Below are 24,292 nucleotides of genomic sequence, written 5' to 3' on the forward strand. Positions count from 1 at the left end.
TACACCTCCCACTATGCAGAAAAGCACAGGCACCAACATTATACCCACTTGTTAAGAGTCAGATAGAATTTTTATTCTGTTTTTAAATATTTCATAACTTTTTTTTTTTTTTTTAAAGCATCTGTAGTCAAACACAAAGCAAGAAGTTGCCAAGAAGCATTTCCCTCTGGCTGGTGGCACCTCGGTGTTTGTGCTCTCAGCATCTCTCTGTAGGTATGCAAAAGCATAACTACGTCAACCCATCTTCAGTACCACGACTGACAACACACCAGGTTTCAATAAATGAATGATTAGCTGTGGGACGCAAAAGGAGATTGTGTGTTTTGTTGTTGCTTGACAAGCTGACAAGCGGGTGAAAAATCTCGCCCCGTAAACACAGTTGTCTCTGTTGATAGAGAGATGTGCTATGGAAAGGCATTTGTCACTGTAAACCCTTCGATACCCAACAAAGATGGATTTCAATAAAAATCAAGAGACATTAAACTCACTCATCAGGCTCAGGCTTAAAGGTGAACGTTACAAATCCATTTCTGTTGATCTCAGTGTTTAGAGCCAAGAGGCCGTGGAACAAGTGCAATTTCCAACACCACCTGTTTCTGCTGGCTGCCCTGGACATGATGCCCAGGGCTGAACCCCACCCACCAAAATGCCAGCAGAGCATCACTGAAGACAGATATTCCCCTCACGGTATTTTGGGGTAGATTTCCTTCTCTTTCTCTTTTTTTTTTTTTTCTTTTTTCTTTTGACAACAAGCAGACCACTTTATCCTGAAATATTTACTAGACTTATTAAGGATGCAAACAACCAAGCCTTCCTTCACCTCTGCATCCAAGAGCTGGACATGGCTCCAGCCTCCCAGAGCACACTCCCTGGAGTGCTCTCCTCAGCTCAAAAGCAAGATGTGGTCCCAGGAATAATCCCTATCCGCTCCAAAATTTGACCTACAGCAACTCAAGGAGGGAAAAAGCCCTTTTGCTCTGGTCGTTCACTCTGCTTTGATGGATAAGCATTGCAGAGACACAGCAGCGTGTCCCTTAGACAATAAATAACATCTCTGGATACTTCTAGTAATTTCTGGGGCACTTTAGTCCTTCAGATTCACACATATTAAAGAAATAATTTTCAGTTCAGCTGCAGTGAAGTGGTTGGCTTGAACATGAAGGTCCTCCTTTAGCCTTTGGGAGCACAGAGAGAGGGTTATACCATCCACTTGGTAGGGTCTGTTCTCCAGCCCTGCTCAGCAGACATCCTTTAACACCTGTGAGGCGCACAGCCGGTCTCTCTAAACTTTACCTTTCCTCCCGTCCTCAACATTCTCATCATACACACATATCCCCCTTCTCTCCCCCTGTCTGCTCCTCTCGCAATACAACACTGCCCTCTCACGGCTCGTCTGCTGCCAAAACTTCACGTTTACAGGCTTTACACTGGGGCAGCGCGCTGCGAGGATGCATCCCAGAATCCGTCTGCTCCCTGCACAAAAGGCAGAAGAGATGGGGATAAACAAAAACCACAGGATGATTACCTTGTTTCTTCACTCCCAGCACCAATGGGAAAAGTGCCCCTGTGGCATTGCCCATTTATCACCCCATACAGTATCTGCTCCATGTTGACTACGGGCACTCCAGACCCCTGCCCTCTGCTTTGGCACCAACCCTGGAGGTGTTCAAGGAACGCTTGGACGTTGTGTTGAGGGTCATGGTTTAGTGAGAGCTTTTGGTTATCACTGGGTGATCCTGTGGGTCTTTTCCAACCCTGGTGATTCTATGATTCTACGATCTTAACAGCCCTCTTCATGTAAGCAGTTCTTCAACACAACACTCGTCGATACCTCCAACACTTTCACCAACACAAGGTGCAAGATGCTATTCAAAATTAACTGTACAACCAATGCTGTTCTACAGTCTGGACTCCTGAACTGGAATCAGAGAAAGGGATGTACAGGGAGAGCTGCACTTTAATGCACCCAGCATAACTGTAAGCCACCCACTGCAATATTGCATTTTGCTCCTCATTTGCAAGGCTTATTGAAAATGTGGAATGTCAAGTTTTACCTGCTGATGGTGAACGTAAGGCTCTGAGCCTGGAAGCCAGATGTGGTCACTGCCTTCTCTGCAATGGCCCCCATTTGATCGTGCTAGGGAGAGCATCATCAGTGAGCTGAGAGCCAGCACCCTTCAGAGCACTGCCGATCAATTTCAAAGCTGTATTTCCATTTAATGTGAAGCCAGTCTTTTTTTCTTCCTCCCTTTCTGTAGGGCAGGGATGGAAGATCTCCAGGAATTCACAGCTGAGGGGTTCACAACATTTGCTCTCCAGGTTGGCCAGGCATAGCTGCAGTCCCACCCTGGCCACCATACCCTCCCACTCCTGTTTTCTCCAATAAAACCTCTTTTGGAGGTATAATCAAGTGGCTGGGTTTAGTCCTCCCTTTGGAGGATGGTACTTGGCTGTACTCAGCTTGGTGTTTCTTCTGCAGATTTATAAATATGAGGTAAGATATAACTCCGAGGCTAATATTTGGCAAGGTATCAGCTAAAGTGGGAGGACATCTGAATGCACAAGAATGGGAGGGATTCTAGGAGGGCTAGGGAGTCCTATAGTACCAAATCCCCTTCTAGCATCAAGAATGGAGATATGAAAAACAGATCTAAAGGGAAAGAAGGGGAATTCTGTCTCCAGCAGCCCCCTCAAACAAACCCCCTTGCTCTGTTGCCCATCAAGGCATTGTTACAAGCCACTCCTTAGACACAGTGTAGATGTCTGGCCCCAATTCCTACCTCCTGTGTTTGATTTGCTCCTCTCCTTCTGCACAAACAGGGCTGGATGAGGTCTCCACCATCTTGCATCACAGCCAGGAGGGCTTCGTCCCCAGCGAGGCATGTGGCACTAAGCTCTGCAGGCAGTGGCAGGACAAGTGTCACCACAGAGCTGTGAGGCTGGCAGGAAAACCAATCAGGGTGTGGAGATAGGGTAAGGAAAGAGATTGCACATGCAATACCTGTATCCATTGTATGAATCTTGTCCCCTCTGCTTAGGAGGTATTGGATCAGACCAAACAAAAAACTCATTTTTGCTGTTTTCAGGTTAAACCATAGGTGTACAAAACAGGGAAATATTCTGGTATAGGACTTAGTGTAGGACTTGTCTGCTAGCAAGAGAAATCTCTGTACTGCTGGGAGACTTCCTTCAGGGAAAGAAAAGTTGAGAAATAATTTATAAGTACAAAAATGGATTACAGCATGCAACTCGTGCTTTTCATATCAGTAGAACTTCAGCTTATGTTCGCTGCCTAGATTGTAAAGTTCTTGGTGTTCCCATATTTTTCCTATCACTCCATTTGAAACTTCTAAGAAGTTTGGGGACATTTCTAAAAGAAGAGACACGCGAGCAAGCTATCAAACTGAAACCAATGAGGTGCCATGCTTCGAGGTTTCCTCTGCGGCTTCAGTTCTGGCAGACAAATCTCAGCCTCGGCTAACCCAGAAAAAAGGTCAGCCAAGCCATCAAACATTTCAAAGCACAATTAAGACCCTAAATGAGAGAAGTTAAAGTTTAATGCTGGAACTGCACCGCCAGTTGATGCTCACCAATTACAAGGGTCACTTGAAATACGATCGGTGAAAGCGCTGCGTGTCAGAAAGCTGCCTCTGCTGATGGGAGCGAGGAAATTTTCTGGCAAGGCAAACAACCTTGCTCTAATAATACGACTGCTGCTATAAAAAGAGAAAAAAAAAAATAAGAAAAAAAAAAGCAATTCAAATTCAGTTCAGAAGAGCTTGGAGTTGATGCATTTTGATGCCCTTAGAATAATTCAGCTCCCATATGGGTGCGGTTATCTCAACCCAGTCAGAAATTAACTCTTCATACCAGGAATACAGCACTAAAAGAGAAATCAAAGACTGGGGGAGAGAGAAGAAGAGCCAACAAAATAGTCTGATTCAAAAATACCATGTAATTTCTTTTTAATAGTGTGTAATTTAACACCGATCATCATTTCCCAGCCTTATGAATTCTTCAGAGGAACAACCTATTCTTAATATTAAAATTAAAAAAAAAAAGAACAGTCAAATCTAAATGAAAAAAAAAAAAAAAAGTTGAGTAAAGCATTTTGACATCAGAAAGAACAGAAATGAAATGAGGATTGCATATTTGACATTCTTCTGCTGCAGCTGATTACATCTGACAAGCTCCTGCATTGTGTTTTGTTTGAACAAACACCAACTTTCTCAAGAGCAAAACATATCACGAAAGCCTCTTCTCTGCCATCCTCCCCGTGCCTACAGGACTGTTCTAGAGGATAATGCTGAAATACTGTAGTAACAGCATGAATGCCTTAACAGCACAGTAATTACCAGCAAAACAGAAAAAAAGTTTGGCTCTAACACTCCCAGTAACTTTCCTGCCAAGTCACCACAGCTAGGACTGTTTTCCACTAAGGACCAAGGGTTTGCCAGGATCTGACTTCCCCCAGATCAACCAAGGAAGGCATTTGAGGATTCAGCTGAGCATCCAGGCTTGCTCTGACTTCAGCTCTGTTTTCCCTAAGTCACAGAAGTTGCTTGTTTCTGGGAGGGGATGACCTTCATGCTGATAAACACTCATAAAAACTATTTACTCCCAACATTTCTTCCTGGAATATGGCTTCTGATGGGGCATGATCTCATGGGAAAAAGGCCTGGACTGCCTTCCTGATTGCTTCTAATTAATCTGTCCAGATAAGCTCAGACATCAGGCCCCACAGCGCTCAAAAACCTCCATATCCCCCATGTGAGTTTTTTGTATGACTGTGTAAAGGCCTTAATGCACACAGGTCAGTGTTTCAGCTACTGTAAAACATATACCACAATGGGGCAATATCTTTTATTTGCCACAGATCCAAAGTACGTCAGATGCTAAGGAGCCCTATGAGAATGTGAGGGGGTGGAGCACTGTGCACTGCCTCTGGTTTCTGTAGATGTTCGGTGGGAAGGAGGATGAGGGTGAAGGGAAAACAGTGGAGGGATACTTTCAACTAATGATTGGTAGAGATGAGGAATGGCTTTAAACTAAAAAGGAGGGGAGATTTAGGTTAGATGTTAGGAGGAAATTCTTTACTCAGAGGGCAGTGAGGCCCTGGCACTGCTGCCCAGAGAAGCTGTGGGTGCCCCATCCCTGGAGGTGCCCAAGGCCAGGTTGGATGGGACCAGGACAACCTGAGCCGGTGGGGGTTGGAACTGGGTGGGCCTTAAGATCCCTTCCAACCCGAACCATTCTGTGATTCTGTGATAAGAAGAACCCAACTTCATGCTCTCCTCCTATCTGAAGGAGCCCTGCTGGGGTCCCCATCAATTCAACAACAACAATTTTATCAGTGACATACCTGACAGCATTTTAAGCTGCAGCATCTTAAGATGCTGGAAAACAGAGTCAAATCTGAGATTTACCAACACCATCCATTTCTACTGACAGAAAATATGCAGAACACCATTGAAGACAATTGAATCTGGATCCTTTTTAACCAAGACAAAAAAAAACCCCACCAAACAGCATGCCTAATTAAATCATGTTCCAACACATATCGCAACGAAGTCCTTAGCTCAAATGCCACCTTGACACATCAGCTATCTCCTTTCATTACAGTCATCTTCATTTCTGGTGTATAATCTAAGTCGTAACATAAAGGTTTCTCTGTGGTAGTAAGAGGTGACATTATAAGTCATTACACTGTGGTTTATAATGCCAGTGGAATAATTTTGCATCAGGGGTTACGGCCACATTCTTGAAAGAGAACGATGTTATGGGAAGTAATTACTTCCCCCCCATATACACACTAGCTATTAAACTTTAATAACTCAAGATATGATTTCAGGTTTCCTAGAAGACAGGTTTGCAGAGAAGGTTTCTGTAATTCTTATATTTTAGCGGCCAGAAGGAAAGTATCTAGTAAATATTCACTATTTCATTCATACAACAAGAAAGAATTGCAAATGAATAGAAAATGGGCTGTTCGTGGCAAACCAAAAGAAAGGCTTTTTCCTCAGCTCAGATCCCAGAAAACAAATCTCATCTGATGGGCAGCTTGTGTGTCAGCTAATCCCATAAATGCAGTTATTTAGACTAGAAACTACAAGCGACATGTGACTGCAGACATAGGAAGAGAAATCTAGGGTGTACTTAAAAGATTAGATCAGAACCAATGACAAACGCCCTGTAATTATTCCAGGCAGTTGCACTGGTTCCTTAGCTGATTTGAAAGACCAACCCACCTCCTCTGAAGAACTACACATAGCCAACTATGGGTATATATGCACTTTACAATAACTCCCTAAATTTGTCTCCTTGCCTGTTTTATAGCCTTGTCATTCTGCTTCTGTCAGCTCAACAGCAGGAGCAAAGCGGGAGACATCTGTGGCATTCCTTGGACCAGCCAGATCCAGCCTTTTTTGGGGCACAAAAGGAGTTTTGCTTCATTCATCATACCTGGAAATACCAGATTTTCACAAAAAAAATAATGCACGAGTGAATACCTTCCTGCAGCACAGCCACCTGCTTGGGAAAGCTTCTGCATCTTTTCCCTGCTGAATAGCTCATGTTGCCTGAGCTTTGGATGGGTCGAAGTGGGTACTGCAGGGGGAAGTGCATGGGGAGGAGGAACTGGCCTTTAGAGACAGGCAAACCTGTACCCACCTTTCAGACAGGACCTGAGGCCACTCCTGTGAACTCTCTTCTATATTAAGTTGTCTCAACAGGACTCTTGTTGAAAGAAAGGAAGCAGAGGAAACTAGAGAAAGACAAGGGAAGCATAAAAGAATGGCATTCTAATGATTCTCAGCAAGAAAAACTTTCAGCAGACTACGCACAGGCTTCTCTGTATGTAGTGAAAGAAATTCTCAAATCCAGGGCCATAAATGTAGTTTAAGGTGATTTGTGTGTTTGTGTGTGTGGTTTTGTTGTTGTTGTGGGGTTTTTTTGTTTGTTTGTTTTTTTAAGGACAGCTTAGACAATGATGCTGAGAGGAGGAGTCCTGCTCCTTCCCAAAGGCTTTGGTCCTTGCCATTGCTGGAGACACCTTTTGGAAGGATTTGCTGGATCATTGGTTTGGATTAGCAGAGGCAGAAGGAAAAGAGCCATGTAATGGAAAAGGCGTGAAGTACTGAGTAACATTTTTGCAAGGAGTAACCCTCTGCTGCTAGCAGAATCCCCTCAGCTGGCAACAACTGCAAGAGGAAAACCCCTGTGCTGCCTCTGAGCTGCCAGCTTGAGCTTGAGCTATGGAAAAGGAAGAAGCAGCTCTGGAGAGATGAGGAGAACCTTCTGCTGGAGATGGGGACAAACTGAAAGGCCCCATGAGACCTCCTAAAGGGTATTGCCAAGTTCCTGAATACACAAACTAGCTCAGATTGACACATCAGCAAATAGGGAGAGACAGAAAGGAGAACCGCACTTGAAGAAAACTTTTTAAGGTGTTCAGGGCTAAGAAGGCTCAGAAGAGATCAAATCTCTCTAAGGAGCTGTGTTTACCAGCTGATATTTAGCTCAGCTTCTCCTTCTGCGTCCTTTAGAAACTGAAGATCAACAGTGGCAAGTAAGCATACATGGCCAAGTACACGTTGAACTTAGAAGCAGATGAGAGGACCATTGGAAACACCTGTTCAGACAACAGCTCTCCAAGAGGAGCAAAGCAGAGCAGAAGAGACAGCTACCTCTTACATGGAGCTTGGTGTAGCTCAGTGAGGAAGTGCTGATGGAGACTGGCTGCTCCTCAGCCTGGGGTCCTGCCATGCGGGGCCATGGCACACACAGCTTGCTCTGAATGGCTCAGAAATTCAGAGCAGCTCAGTGGCACCTTCTGGCCCTATAGGAAATCCCTAAGAGGAAGAAATACTGTTTCATTTCTGTTTTGTTCCACTGCAATGCAAATATTTCACTTCCAGTCAGTTGTTCTCAGACCATAACCATAAACCCTGCTTATCTACTACAGACAATCCAGCAAGACACTTGAGAATGTGCTAATCTTTACACCTAGGAATAATAAACATCAATTAACATATCCACCTCCCTGAGGACAGACAGCTGGCAAACCAGGGCCTGCTGGCTTCCACTAAGGACCACCAAAAGGACTTATTTTCCAGCTCCTTGAGCCAAGTCAATAACATGTAAGACGCACCACAAAACTGTTTGTTCTCTTTGTTTCACTTGAAAGGGAAAAGAGATGAGGCTTTGCTCTTCAGCCATGGCTGGGACAGCCCTGAGAGCTGTTCAGTGAGACCAGAGCAGCTTCAAGACCCATGCCAAGACATGCAAGAGCAAGGCTGCAGACACAGAGCACATTCAACCTTAGTGGACACCAGGCACTTCCAGGCGGAGTTGATTCCAACCCGTTCCAGGTTTCGAGCTGATGCAATGCTTTGTTCGGTCTGGATTTATTTATCAAATCCAAGAGTGCATCTCCTCAGTGCCATGCTCATTATGATGCTAGGTGAAGGGCAGAGGTTGCTCTCTGCACCAGGGGATGGTTTTCCATCTCTCAGTGGTAATTTTCCACTTGCAGCCATTCTCTTTGATTAGCTGATTTGATTCTCTTTGATTAGCAGCAGATTTGATGTACAACCTGATCCTGCAGCTCCTCTGCATCTCGCTGAGGACAGCACTCAGACTCATCAAGCAAACTCTTTATAGCCTGTATTTAGACAGGCTATATTTTAACACAAGGAAATTGAAAGAAAATGTGTCTTCAGCATAGCAATAGATAACGTGTAGGTTGGATTTTCTTGCTGTATGATCACTCCCACTGGGACCTTTGTATGAGCAGCCTCCACTAGAGAAGTTCACCTTGCACTGCATGCGACCCTCTAGCTACTTTTTGTTGTGCAAAATAATAGCTTTCTTTTGGTTATATAGAGCCAATCCTTAAAACTATATCCAGTCCATAATGTTACTGGATAGCCAACACTGTTCATCACAGAAGGAACAGGACTGGAGTCTCAGTGTATGTTTGGATGCAGTGTTTTAGGCACTAGATGTCAGTGTTTTACCTACACTTACAGAAATCTCCAGTCACAGTGAAAGACCTACCCATAAATAAACCAGTGCATAAGAACGTAACTCTCTGGCCACACTGAAACCACAGCCAGCTCTTCTTCTCTCAATTGGACAGAAGGTTTCCAAAATAAAACAATCCTTCTCCTCCTGCAGTTTCTTTCTTTTGCATGGAAACAATAGTTTAAAGAAAAGAAACAGCCCCCCCCCAAAAAAAGGCATGACTCCAAATGTATCTTACTTCCACCTCAGGCAGTACCTGCCAGCATCAGCTAGATTTAAACAACAGCACACATTTGCTAAGAGCTGCATTAACAGATCTATCCAACAACTTTTAATGTAAATAACAAAATATTAACTAAAAGAGAATAGGCATTATGTTAAAGTTTTAAGTTGGCTAAACAAGGTGGATATATGTTTTCAGTAGCAAAAATTTTGCGTGAAGGAATTTTGTGAAGGTCCTCAACTGCTTTTGAAGTCAGATAAGAATAGAAGGTTCAAAAGAAAAACTAAAAGATTGCTCAAAGAAAAGTCAACTGATCAACACTTTGACCCAAATATATTGCAGCCCATCTTTATCTCACTACCAAATGAGCACCGCATTACTTGGTTTAAAATACAGCCCTATATCTTCTCCTTGTGCACACAGAGTCTGCCTGTGCATGCCAGTTTCAAACTGGGGAAAGGATGGGGGGGAAGACTGAGCATTTGCAAGCCTTTTTGCTCCTGTCTCAACACAAAGAAAAATATTCCAGCATCATCAAACTCACACCATTCACTTTAAAGCTAAGGACTCCTCACAGTACTAACTAATACACCAGCACATCTGCCACCAAGGTGATCCTGTATATGGTTGCCTTGTTCTAGTTGAAGTCACATCCTCCTGAAATCAAAATTCTCATTTTCTGAAGATCTCTGAAGTGAATTTTGGAGCTAATTGCCATGCTGATGCATTAGGCTCAATATGCAATGTCAAGCACGTGGCACCAGCATTCAGGAGCAGCACATGGGCCTCGGGGGAAAGGCAAGGAAATACCTTTGCTGCAGAAAGATCAGTGCTAATTTTGTTATGTCACTACTCATAAACAAAGAGCTGCACAGGTCATACAGATTCCAGGCAAGTACAGAAAAGTGAGAAACTTTACTGAGAGGATAGGGATAGACTCACATTTGAAATTGAATCCAAGGCTAAGCCACCCTCTAGAAGAACACATCAAGGGCCTTTGCACTTTAGAGGTAGATGGTAATGATACGACCAAGATCAATGCTACACTTACGGCTTATCTTTAGACAAAGCCAGGCAAAAAGAAAAAAAAAATAAAAATCCAATTTTCTGCTCTACTTCCTAGAGAATAAAAAGAATCCCCTATCAGTGACCATCTAATGATCCATCCCATCTCAAACGCTGGAAACTCATTAGTGTTCCTCCAGCCTCACGAATCCAGGCCTTGAACCAGTGCAGTATGTACAAGTCCCAGCCAACCCAATCACTGTGCTACGTTCTATCCCTGCACACACTGGGGAGGATGGGCATCCATCACTGACACTTAGCAGAGGGCTTTTTGGAGAGCTTTTGATTTCAGAAGCTTTGGACACAACAAAGAAGTCTCTCCACAGAGGAGCACCCCCAGAAGCATGTGGTATTGGTGTGCTGGGAGCCCCTGCTCTCACAGTGAGGGGCTGTGGATTGCACCTGGATGGCTTTTGCTCTGTGGTTTTAGCAGCAGCTCAAAGGGTCCACAGTGGTTCAGGTTTGAAGGAATGAAAACACGAATTGACATTTTGACTTGTTTGTTGTCTGGAAGCAATAAATCAAGTGATCCACCATAAATCAGCTTTATATTGCAGGACAAAATATCAATTTGCTTTGGTGAAATCCATTCTGTTTAAAAAGTCTAGTCAGCTCACCGAGAGAGAAAAAAGGGCCAGAAGACAGATGCTGCAGGACTTCAGCAATCCACAGGGAGTTTATTTTCACAGTGTGCTGGGAATGCTTGTCAGCACCTTGCCTCTGGATTGCTGCGGCCACAACTCCCACTGACATCAAAAACACAAAATCTGAACAAAGCACAACTGAAGGAAAGCTGTGACCACGTCAGATTTTTTTTAAAACAAAGCACTCAAGCCTCCAAAATCTTATGAATAAGCCATCAGTTGGGCACATTTAGCTTTGCAGGCAGTGCAGAACTAATCTGCGGATTGCTTGCTTGACATAAGCTTTTCCTTATAGGCAGGTTAGCTTGCATGGGATCAAATTGCTTGAGAGCCCTCAGCCATCCCACTACTGCATAAAGACATTGTTCACAGAAACATCTCCCAGTCAGGAGACCACTAAAGCACGGAAGAAGCACAGGCTATTAAGGTCTCTGTATAGAGCAGCAGGTGAAAATCAGTATTTCTCTGTGCAATTCCGACTGTTCCGGTGTAAAAACATATATAGATCATCCCCAGGATTCCAATCTCCTCCTTTGTGAGAGGTGCTTAAGATTCAGTTGCAGCAAACAGAAAGTGTTTGTGCTCATGTCCAGTCCCTGGGAAATCAGTGATGATTTTGTCATTGATTTCAATTAGAGAACAATTACTGCAGTACTCAATGGGCTGGTTGTGCAACAGGTTCTTCAATCATTTTATACATGGCCATTAACAGCTGTAATTTCTGCACTTTTGCAAGTGTTTATGTTTATATTTTAACTCATAAGGCTCTCCCTCTTTTTATCATGTTCAACAGTGTCTCTATTTCACTTTTTCTGATAAGGGCCACTTTCCACATAGCCATAGAAAATTAACACTGGATGAGCAACCAGTTTTTCTTCCACATAATAGTAAAGCAATGCATTCTCATGTCATTATATATTCCTACTGAAGAAACCCTACTAAGACCACAGATAGGACCACAGAGGTAGAGGAAGCTGACTCGGGAGAGACTGATGAGGGCTTAAAATGGGACAACAGATAAGGCTGAACTAAAAACCAGTGTTCTGAAAATAGCTCAGAAGATATTCAGATGGCCCTCTGACTTGTCTGCATTTACCTGCTGTAGTGCTTTCAGTGCCTTCACTTGTTTTGAGTTATTTGGGACCCTGGGACGAGGGATCTCACATGAAGTCTCCAGCAGAGGAGAAAAAGCCTGAAGAAAACTGTCTCATTGGCACCAGCTCTTGAAGAGTTTCAGTTCCCCAGATTCAAACCATTATTCTGGAGGATATTTCCATACTTACATCCACACCTCCTGGAAGGATACACATACACCGCTGCCTCCATTGAACCACTGCAATACACTTTCCCTTTCATTATCAGGCACCTGCAAATACAAAGTTTTCTTGCAAACACGTGCATAGATGTCACTCTGAAAAGATACTCTTCATGCATTAAGCAATTCCTTTCTTCTTAGTCTGGCAACCACCATGCACTGCAGCTTATTCTAGAACTACAGCCAAGTATGCTTGCTTGGCTGTTGCTCATTTCACCTATGGTATGGCACTTTTAGGCAATTGAATAATATGCAGACAGTAATTACAGAGCCCAGGGAGACCTGTTTTGTACTGGAGCTCGAAGGGGGGCTTTGCAGCACAGACTGTTATCAGCTGGTTGCATCCTGTACTGCATTCCTAGGGCTGGCAATGGAAACGTGTAACCTGTGGGGATGCATATTCCAAAGCACAACCAAGTTAAGTCGCCAGTTCACCAAAGTAAGCTTTTTTCTCCCTTTTCCCACTTAATTCATGTGTTTCCTGTATACCTATCACTTTCCCATGTATGATCTGGGTGTGGAATTATGCTGTGAATGCTTTGTCTGAATACATGTTGACTTTGTGTTCAGTTGCAAACTGACTGCGAGAGCCTGAGATTTCACTGTTGAATGGGTTGGGTGAGTTGGAGGAGCCAGATCACTGTTTTATAACTCATTCAGTATCAGACCTTCAAAAATTCATTTTGTCAGCTACATTTTAAGACTTCCTGACGCAGAAAGTCTCTGTCTCTTCTGACTTCTGTCTCTGAAGTAATTGTGTTAGGACAAATTTTCAACAGTTTGTATGGGACAGAACAAGGATGCAGACACAGAAGTCTGGTCAGTATTTGCCAAAATATTGCCCCATTCCCACTTCTCTGCACCCTAAGCAGTCAGAAACTCAGCCACCTAGCTTTCCTTCCTAAGAACTAAAATCGACTTCTTACATAGCACTGCACTGTCACCAATCTGCTATCAACTGTCCTCGTAGAGCTACACCTCAGATTCTTGTTGGGAAATATTTCCTGTTCTCTTGCATGGGCAACCCTTTGATGTGGTTTGGTCAGTCATAGCAGGCTATACAGTGAACTACAGTTAATTTTGAAGAAAACAAAATGGATAATTTCACACCCCGTTAAACTAATAATTTCTTTCTGCATTACTGGACTTGGGCAATATTGTTTTCATCCCAGCTCAGCCTTCTACAGCCTCATAGCCATTACTGTGGAGCAGCCTTAATTAAATACAAACATTTTCCTCATCAAAACACTGTCTAAGGAATGTCAGACCTTGTCTCCTCAGATGCCATACGGGGCCCATTATGTTATCTAAACACTTCCAGAAAGCATTGCAAGGCATCGCAAATCACAGCATTACAAACAGGCACTCAAGGTGCTCTCATCTGTGTGTTCCCAGCCCCTTTAGTTGCCCCGCCAGGATGTATCTGTAGGGGTAGCCATAGGTCCATCCCTCTCAAACAGCAGCACCACAGCATGCCATTTCCAATCACCCTTTCAGGCTGACTAGAAACAGAAGAGAAATCCAAATCCCCGTGATATAAGAAGAGCAGCCTTGTAGGAGTTGAGATGTCATCTCTTTCACAGCTGTGCCTTTGGAGTTGCTGGGGATGCCAGATCCCCATCAGGCTGTCCTCTTCTGCTAAAGGTGCAAGCAATTTAAACCACGTAAGTAGCAATCAGCTGCCCCAGCTTGGAGCCATGAGTGTCTCTCCATCAGGTAACTGCCCTGAAACATTTGTGCAAGGCCTCTAGGGAAGTGGCAGAGAAAATTTAGGGGTCTCGGTCCCAGGAAAATTAACTCATTCATTCTGTTTGCCAGAACCATGCAGTCTGAAGGTGGTCTTCCATAAATCTTGTGAACTGCTATGAATCAGCTGATGTCAGCAAATACAACCATTGTTCAGAGCTTGGCCTTCCCTCCCGGACACATGCTGGGCCTCAAACTGTGCCACAAATCTCTTTACACTCAGTTGGAAAATGGGAACAAGTTTTTAAAAAGGAAGTTTGCAGTTTCTTCCACGGTTACCCCTTTCATTTTATACAAACCATTTAAGACATTAAATGAGAACAAACATCACATGCCCTAAGTCCAAAAGCAGTTCCAATAGCAGTTTCTATTAAACACTGATGGCTCCCATGCCAAAAACATGAAACTCCCATGCCAAAAGGCAGATGCCAGCATTTTGCCACATCACACTGAGCCTTGCTCACTTACGTTCTCTCATTGTAAGACAGGTGTGTTGTAGGTGCTTGTGTATAGACTTGGGTCCCTCACTGTGTTTATTCTCCTGCCATGGCCACTTAAGGAGCTCCAACACACTGCAACACACCGGGGAAGAGCCACCTTCTCCCAACACCTTGCCACCACCCCAGAAAGTTCCTCTTCTTGTTAGAAAGCTTTTCTCTGTCCTTCCACATTGTGTTTTCCTTCCTCCGACAAGATATCTGTGTAGGCTTGCATGACTCACCTCTTTGTGCTCAGCCAGAATTTCACATCTGAATCCCAGTAGTTAACTGCCATGAAGAAGTGATGGTTTCCATTGAAGTTCAGCAAATCAGTTGGCATTAAGTTTCCACTGCACATTATTGTTTTCTTGTATGTCACAGGAAAGCAACAGCTTCTGTTTGGACTTGGAAGAGTTTTGAGGTGCAGGACAAGCTGCCATCTGTCACACACCAAGAAAATGTAGCAGAACATTGGTGGGAAAGTTCAACCTTTACGGCCACATCACCAACATCCATCCCTGACTTCATGGGCCAAAGTAATAAAATAGGAGGCAGTACTTTCAGAGCAGCAACTGTACTTCACCCATCCATGGTAACTGGAAAAACTCCTAAATTATTGCTCAGATGTCTCAGAAAGATAGCACAGTCCATCTTGACTTCAAGTTCTGAGGTAACAGCCCCCTGTAAGCTCTGATAGGCTTCCAGTAATCAAATACTTGCCCTTAGGTTCTCCATTCTCCATATTTATCCTCCACGTTTGTCTAGCAGCTGAGAGAAATAGACTATTGTTGAGCATTATTTAACACGGTGCAAAATAACTTAGTGCTCTATCAATAATAAGATTACTTCTTACCAAGGACCCCGTGTAAAACTCCTGTGACACTCACTGTTATCCCTAAGAGATGTTCATTTCACTCGTTATCCCGCATTCAAAAATATGGATCATTTTAAATACCCATGTATACCTTGTGTGCATAATTTTTCATGATTTTAATAGGATTTCTCCTCCTCTGTGAAGCACCATGAAATGTAATATTTTCCTCAGAATGGGCCGTGAAATGTGTCTACCTTATCAGCAATTGGTATAGAACTCACTCTGGATTGTCTGACTCACTGCATGCCTCCCTCCCACATTCAGTCTATTGGGCTGCTATTAGAAGACACACTGTCTAGCCTATTTTATTTTATTTTTTAATGATAGTTGTAGTCTCAAAGGGATACGTGGCATTTTATTGCAAATGCACGTTTCTGTTTCTTTCCTAGAGCTTAAGGAAGAACAAAATGCCCAATTATCTCTGCTGGAGTGACTTGAGTCTTCAAGCACACAGCTATGATAACCTGATGTCTAGAAGCCTCACATGCAGCTCAAGATCCTGATGCAATTCTGAGGGGAAAAAAGTCCCTGCCCAACAACCACATCGGTGTCTGAGACCAGGAGCAATGCCAGGAGCACCAGTGAGCTATAAGTAGGAGATATGTCCTGCAGAGAAGATCCTCGGTATGAAAAACACCAGGTTATCCATGGATTTGAGGTGTGTTCATCTGAAGGAGCGACCTCCAGGAAAAAAGAAGTGTGTTCTGATTGCCCCAGACTGCAATTTAGTCTTGTATCTGCGAGTTTCAGGTTTTGTTCCAGTACATAATGGTTCAGTGGAATGCTTCCCAGCAGTCCTGCAATGCACACTCCTTAATAACAGAGAGATCATTTATTGGAGAGAATGAACATATTCTTGCATAAGTCTCTTTTGTATAAGAAGTTTCAAGGATATGAAAGCAGCAATTATCCTCACCTTGGCTAATACAATTAAGAAATTCTAAAGTACTGAGAAAACTCTGGTGCAGTTAGACTTTGAAAATTGTCTAACTATGAGTTGTTGTTTGCCAGTGAGCTATAGTTAGGTCAAATTAAGTCTGAGGTGCAGGGAATGATCGGAAGGCAGTCAAAGGCTGTGGGCTGGGCTTTCCACTGCAGTCTGTCCTGAAGCAGGACCCAAACCCTCCGCCAGCCACCACCAGGAGCTACAGGCACTCGTGAGTTTTCAGGGTACTGATCACGTTTTTCTGCAAACTTAAGCAGAAACATTACATTTTTAGTGATGACCGTAAAACTAATTCTACTCCCAGTTCAAAGCAGAAATGCCTTTGGTATCAGGAACAATGCTGCTTCACTAAAACCTCTCTTGCTGACTCCAACTTCTGTGAAAGAGGTAGGTTGGTGCATACAATGGGGCACAATTCAAATAATTTGTCTTTGATAGCAGAAAGAAAAAAAAATACAGCAGGATTATTACTGCTTCGATATCATCAGAAATAAACAAAGCAATCATGGATTGGCACTGCAATGAATTTAACAGAGCAGAAGGCATGGGTCATGGAAGAACATAGGCACAAGCATGCATCCTGAAATCAGTCCATAACAAGTGGAAAACGCAACTTGAAGAAGAAGAGGGCATATAGAAATCCTTACATGACTGCTACTGAGGGAAAGGAAATGACTTATTTGAGGTGCTTGCAAGTGGTAGAAGGAGAGGCTTATTTTGCATTAGCAAGTAGATGTCTAACGATGAGAAGGAAGCAGCCCTGTGTGGCTGAGGATGCTGATGAACCTTCATCAGATCTGCCTTGGGTAGATTCTGCTTTCTGGCTTATTTTGCCTCAGCAGAGAAGGAGGGTGTTGCTCTGAACAGGACTGAGACTTCAGTGCCCTTGATCTCCAAAGCACAGGAATAAAACACACAGTTTCAAGACCTTTGAATAAGAATTGGTATCTACTGTTTAGAACAAATAGTATTTCCAATTCATTTTGAAAGACAATTAAGTGAAAAATAGGATGAGCTCTATCTTCCTATTGGCTTAGTCATACTCGACTGCTTTGGTTACAGTATGCACATAATTTCAGATTTTGTTTGGGAGGGTAATGAATGCAAAGCTCACCACACTTGCTTAGATCTGCTGCTGGCAGAACCCAGTGAGGGGACGCTCCTGACAGCCTCATGAAAGCCACCCTTCCACCCACTGCAAGGTTTGCCTGTATGCATGTGCTGATCTGATGCTAATACAAAGTGATTTTTCAATGGAGAACTGGATAATACAATGTGGGGATAGCACCCCAGCCTTTGGGATCCAAGTGCTGAGAGCAGCTTACATTACACTCATTTCCCCAGCTCCCAGTTATCTTGGTGCTAAGATAACTTGTGAAGAACATTACGTTATCATTAGCAAGAGAGAGACCCAAGAGATCCAAGTGTTTGTCCTGGATAATCTCCCTCCTTATTAACAGCAGACTAATGCAGGCATAAGTGATTCACCTGTAGTTAAATGGGTAAAAGCTTTAATTTACAACAAGGGATTTATCTGGGAAGGAAGGAAAATAATTTCACGCCTCATTGTTTTTCCATGATCCCATTACACCAGGGGATGACGCTTCCATTATATCACTCAAATATGAGATAAGCATACCTCACCAAGGTCTGCTTTCTTTCTCTACTATGCTGGAACATGCAAGTAGTTGGAGACAGGAGGGCCTGGACGCTTGATACGTCTTAAGCATGCAGAAATGCCTTTGCATCTGAGCAAAGGAATGTCCTGGGGAAGCAGGAGATGGGAGGAGGCACAGTGTCCATCAGTCGTGTGAGCCAGCACAAGCTGTGCAGAAGGCAAAGAAGAGGCCCTCGAGTAGCCTGAGGACTCCCCATTTGCTGAGCATCACAGGTTTGGTGCAGGGCAGAGGTGTCAGAGCTTTTCACAGGAGAGGTCATCGAGATCCTTTTATAAGAGGCAATAAGCACTAAGAGGTTTCCAGCAGGCTTTCTCCTCTTGTGCAGTTATATAGTTCAGCAACTGAACTGAAGTGAGAAGCCTGTCCCATGAGCAGCAAACTCACTGAAATCTAATTTTCTCTCTTTTTGTGCATATCTGAACTCAGTGGAAGATAAGAAAAGGGTGAATCCATGCTAGGAGCCTGCTCATCCCTAGGGACCCTCAGTACAGAGCATTGCTGCCATACTCCTAAGGCCTGGGGAAAGCACAGGATTTGGCTGAAATCACAGAATTGTAGGGGTTGGAAAGGACATCTAGAGATCATCAAGACAACAAGTTCCAGCCTCCCCAGGCTGCACGAGGACACAAAACTTCTGTTTACTGAAATCTTAGCACCAGGAATTGCCCAAATATTGCAGCTCCTTTGTACAAGCTGAAGAATATTATTTTATTATGGTAATGCAGCATCATTTTCTGTACTGATCAGCAGAAAATGTAGTACCTTAAAATCTATTTTAAGAGATTAAAAATTCCACAAGGTGTCAAGCAGCTTGACATTCAAATTATCAGCAAGATGAACAATACTGAACCCCTAAAATAGCTCATGAGCCTCAACAAGTTTTTTTTCCACTATGTCCAGATAGGCATCCTTGACAAGCATGACACCCCACCTCATTGCATTTTAGTCCACAGTGTGGGTATTGTGAACAGCCTCAAACTCTTTGGGGTGTGAGGGCCATTTCCATCATGAATCACTGTTTACTGAGTCACCAGCAGCTGGGCTTTCTGTCTGAAAGGATTAAGAGCAAGGAGACAGTGAGGCTCACCTTTGAGTTACTATGCTTCCCCATGTGATCCAAGCCAGCTCTCGTGGAGGCAGCATCCTCTTGAAAACCACGGGATGGCACTGCAGCTATTGCTCTCCTCTTTCACCTTTGAAAAAGTTTATAAACCAGGTTAAGTTTTTTGGGAGATTTTCTGCTAAGTTTCAGACAGAATTGAGAAATTCTGCCATAATGCTGCAGATTGCTGGCAACTGAACATCCCCCCAGACAAGTGCAGTTGTGTCGCATTTCTGATACAGTCTTTTGCCAACACTGAATCCCAGACCTCCACAGTTTCCTTGAGACTTTTTGTTTTTAATGAGGCAATATTATTTAACCTACCTGAAGTCAACAAACTCTCAGGCTTTATTTCCAATTGGATCAGGCTGGAAAGAGAGAAGCAGACTAAAACATGCAGCTGGCTTCACCACCTGCTGCCAATTTTGGGAATTTCTTCAAAGTGGATGAAGGGTCAGAGGAAAAACCTTGTAAGTTCCCATCTCATTTATCAGGGTACCTCTTCCTGATCATTTGTACAAAACGTGGGAGGGATTGATGGTCTGCAACAGCCCATCAGCGTGGCCTGGGGGGTGAGCACAGTTCAACCTGCCTTGCTCTTGCACTGAGTGATCTTCTGTTCTTGTCTCTGCAGGCTGGGGAGTGACCTGCTCTCTCAGGCAGCCAAAGGCCTGAGCCCCAGCAGCCTTCCAACAGTCTGCACAGGGGGAGGCCTGTTGGTGGGAGCTCTGCTAGAACACCTGAGCCCTATGAATTAACTGTAATTTGCAAGTCTTTAGAACAGCACAGGAGAGAACAAGACTTTCAGAAGCACCTGGGGCTGTTCGGAACAAGATCTCATTGACTTTCAACAGCGATTTCTTCTGCTACATGCCGTAGGTGCACAGAGGTAAAGCAGGTGCAAAGGTTGGGCAGGCGCTCAGCCTGCTCATGATTACCTTAAGCTAAGCAGGCTGATGCAGCAGGGCCTCAGCAAAGCCCTTCCTTTATTTCTGATCTATTTCAGAGCATGACCTTGGCCTTGCAAGTTCTGCTCTGAAGTACAAAGACTCAAAGAGAAACAGCTGCCAGCACTCTGCTGTGGTTCCCAGACATGCTGATTTTGCAGGAGTTCAGTATAAAAATGGTCGTAACTCAACTTATGTTGAAGCTACAGTACATTCAGAAGAACATTCTGCTTCTTGGGCCGGGCTGGCACTTCGAATGGGCTGCTGTGGTGGGCACCAACTCAACATCCACTCTGACATTTTGAGTTCTGATCTCCAGAGGGCAAGTCTGGAGTGACTTTAAACTAAAGGGAGGAAGATTTAGATGAGATGTCAGGGGGAAGATTTTCACTTAGAGGGCAGTAAGGTGCTGGAATAGGTTGCCCAGAGAGCTTGTGGATGCCCCTGTCCCTGGAGGTGGCCAAAGCCAGGTTGGATGGAGCCCTGGGCAGCCTGAACTAGTGGCTGGCAACTCTGTCCATGGCAGGATTTGCATGGGCTCTGAGGCCCCTTCCAACCCAAGCCATGCTGTGATTATGACTTTAGCCTACAGCTCCCCTTCGGTCCTATAAAAGTGGGAAGAGATGGACACTACAGCCCTAGTTTGGAATGAAATGCTGCTTTGCATCTGGAGACATGTCTCTTCAGCCACTCTGAGCCTCCGATACACAACAGAATATTTGCACATACTACTTGCAAAAAGAAAACGAAACTTTACTTGCCTGATTATGTCTGCAGATATCTACAGATGGGTGGAGAACAGGTTTACCCAAAACGTGTCTGGAGAGAAAAGATCTCAGTGCTTTGTAGCAGCGACTTTAACTAAAAGCAAAGGTTCAGGGAGGTGCCAAACGAGGGCAGCGCCCGCGCGTGTGGCTGCTCTAGGCGCTTTGGGCGAGGGGGGGCTCCGACGAGCTCCCAGGCAGCACATGCAGCAGTAGCTGTGCATCGCCAGGTGTCGTTGCTGTGCCGCGTTTGTTCTCCGCTCGTCTTCGCTACCCTCGTAGGGAAACACCGGAGATGGGCTTTCCGGGTCCGGAGAGGACCAGCAAGAAAAGTCAAGGAATGAAAACGTAGCCCTCGCTGCTTGCTGTAAGGCAGATCCTGTGCTTGCACAGTACCCGTTGGGGAGGGTGGGAGAAGACTGCTCTTTCAGACACCAAACTGCTGATGGAGACTGCCAGAACTGGGGATAATTCTGGCTCTTCCACAGTACCTGGACTATCAGACCTGGTACAGGAGCTCAGCCCCATTCCCCAGCAATGAAGTCAGCTCACACCATGCATTCCCCATTGCTGCCCACCAGTTTCTGCTCAACAGAAGACAAGCAAGCTGCGTTTGGCAGCACCTTGCTCAACATGAACTCTTTCTGGGATTAAGTGCCCTGGTGTAAATTCAGACAGGTCTGGCAACCCATGCAGGGTGATGTGGGGTCTGCAGGCTGTTTGGCACCGATGGTCCCATTGAAATCCACCTCCACAACCAAACCCGCACTGCTGAAACTTTCACAGATCTGCCAGTGGTTGGGTATCTATTGCTCAGATTGATGTTTTTCCCTCTGTGGCATTCATTCCAGAGCTTCTTTGTGAGAGGCACCTGGCAGATGGCATTGGGTACTTTTAAAACAACTCGTGCAGCAGCTACACTAAAGCTCAGCAAGAATTATTTCATAAAATAGCTTTCAAATACAAAAAATCCTATTTTCACCTCAAACATCACTAGCTTTACTCAAGTTGGGCAAGTTTTTTTGTGTGGAGCCTCAGCCCTTAGCTCCAGCCTGAGGGCCATACAATTGCATTGGACTTCCACCAAAAATCACATCAAGAGGTTTTATTTTTTTTTTTAAATGCTTGTGGGGACTTCTAGGATATGGAATCTCCTTTAGGCTTCCAGCAGAGGGTTTGGTTGGTCTTTATGCGCTGCCTCAGAAAAATAAATTCAGGTGTACAGGAATCAGGATATTCCCTCAGCTATTGCAGGCACTTTTAGTGAGCTCTCCTTCCAAACCTTCAGCTCGCTCACCTGTAAATCTTGTTTATACCTGGTGAATTAAGTACTCTGAAACTTAACTACATTCGCTTGCTTTCTGGGTTCCCAGCTCCCTTTACACAGCAGGAGAAAGCTCCTTATCCTTCTCACTCCTCTGAACCTCCACTCAGAGGAAATAAGCAGCAATTCAGCATCTTTTTTTTCTTTTTTCTTTTTTTTTTTATTTTTACAATCCACCAACATCCTAGAGGCAGTTTATATCTTTGGTACCCTTGGGCAAATGGCATGAAATAAAACAGATTGTAATCCGATACATGGCCCAGCAGGATGAAAAAGCCACAGTCCCTTGCAGGTTCAGCATTGCATTGCTGGCGACAGCAGCCATCCCTGCAAGCTTTTTGGATATAAATGAGATTCTCTGGCTTGCTTTGCCAGAAGCAAGAATTTGGGACACAAAGCAGCTTCTGCACATCCAGCCAAGCTTGCCCAGTAGAAGGCGGGGAGTTGTGCGACTGTCCTGGAGGTGTTCTCTGAAAATCTCATGCCGAAATATGAAGTCATCCTGCAACATGTGTTGCTGTCCCCACATCAGAGGAGAGCACATTGTAAATACTGCCAATGCCTATTAAGGGGTTTTGCTTTACTGAAGCTGGCAAACAAATAAGCGTTTGAGAGCTGAACTAGCTCGGAGAGCTTTAGCCTTTGGATTACTTTCTAATGAACTCCCCATAGTCCAGCCATTTAATTTCATTAAATTGCCAAGATGGTGTCAGTTAAAGACTTGGGTCAAGAGGCATACTGCTGGTTTTTCACAGACCTCATCAGGAGAAAGTGTATTCCTGTGTTTAAATAGATACAGTTTTACAAACTCCTGCATCGTACAGTAGCCTACGTCAGTTTTTTTCCCTCTGCACATCACTAGAAAACTCAGCGGGAGTCACCTTCAGGCAGAAGAAAACATCATGTTTTGGGGTTTGTTTGTTTGCTTTTTTCTTTATTTTCTGCTTTTCTGGCCCTGCTTACCCAGAAGTATTCTCTCATCTCCAGTTACTCATATTTTCCTCCTCCCATCCCACTGCATGGACTTCAGCCCATCCAACACATCCCGTCCAACAAGGATATTGTTGCTGGATCTACACCTTGGTTCAAGGAGACACTCAACCCTTTGGCTCACACCAGGACCCTTCTCAATGTTTTGAAGAAAGGGTTTGGGCAATTTGGTCCATTAATTCAGTCCTTTGTGGGAGGTTTCAACACAGAGAGGAAAACCCACTCCCGGAGCACCTACCCCATTCCTCCCAGGGCAGAAGGACCTTCTACATGAGGCTGGACCCAAAGGCTGCCAAAGCTCTCTCTCTCACTACCCTTACAGGTTTTGGAATCAATCCATGCTAACCTGCGAGATCAGCAATCCTTCAACAACTGAGCAGAGTGAAATTTAATTTACAGAATGGATGACTGTCAGTGTTTGGCTGCACCCTAACGGGGCTGTGCAATGCCTCAGTTCTGGGCAGGATGCTGCCGCAGCACTGGCTTGCCTGGACTGGGTACATGGCCTCAAATCCACTTAGTAATGCTGATCTGTCTCTTTTTGCCTCTTGTGTAGGAATTTTCTCTTAAAATAGAGTCAGAGTGGCTGCTCTGGATCTCAGCAAGCTGCAGAAAGTTGCATTGCCTGCTTGTAACAATCTGCAGCAATCCTGACTCCCATTGGAGAGGGCAGAACCTGGGGGTTCTGAGGACATCAGTGAGGACATCAATCCCCTTCATCCTACCCTTAACACTCAGTCATTGCTGCAGATGTGGCCAGGATTTTCTCTCCAAGAAAGAGCATTGCAAGTGAAAACTAAGTCTAACCAAAAAATGCCCTCTAGAGTATTGCCACACATGTATATATAGTGAGCAGAAAGGCAGTGTGTTACAGTGTCCCAACACAGTAACAGAATCCCTAAAAGACAAAGATTAATCAAAGAAGTACAGGTGGGGAGTCCCTCATGCCTGATATTCATGCTGGATCTCATAGATCTCATACAAGTTTATCCATTTTATCAAGTAAATAACAAAGCCAGCATCAGCCTGATCCAACCACTCACCTACTCCAGCATGCTTTAGATCAAGTCCTTTCCATTAGCGCTGCAGATCCAGAAGGCTGAGTCAGACACCTAAGCTCTTTTGGTGCTTTAAGACATACACGTTGAAAGGCAACTTCATCTCCTAAGC

General features: G+C 44.3%; 1 long non-coding RNA gene across 2 annotated transcripts; it reads right to left on the bottom strand.

The window, feature by feature from the left end:
- Positions 1 to 1,763: 1,763 nt before the first annotated feature.
- LOC128076868 (uncharacterized) lies at positions 1,764 to 24,292 on the bottom strand. 2 transcript variants are annotated; one of them, XR_008204707.1, is made up of 3 exons: positions 24,166 to 24,292; positions 19,083 to 19,188; positions 1,764 to 15,264 (listed from the first exon to the last, which is right to left on the bottom strand). It is a non-coding gene; the product is annotated as an uncharacterized LOC128076868 (long non-coding RNA). The 2 variants fall into 2 exon arrangements; XR_008204708.1 differs by lacking the exon at positions 24,166 to 24,292 and adding an exon at positions 19,422 to 19,526.

Source organism: Tympanuchus pallidicinctus, unplaced genomic scaffold (genome assembly GCF_026119805.1).
Source record: "Tympanuchus pallidicinctus isolate F22 unplaced genomic scaffold, pur_lepc_1.0 scaffold15, whole genome shotgun sequence".
NCBI classification, from domain to species: domain Eukaryota; kingdom Metazoa; phylum Chordata; class Aves; order Galliformes; family Phasianidae; genus Tympanuchus; species Tympanuchus pallidicinctus.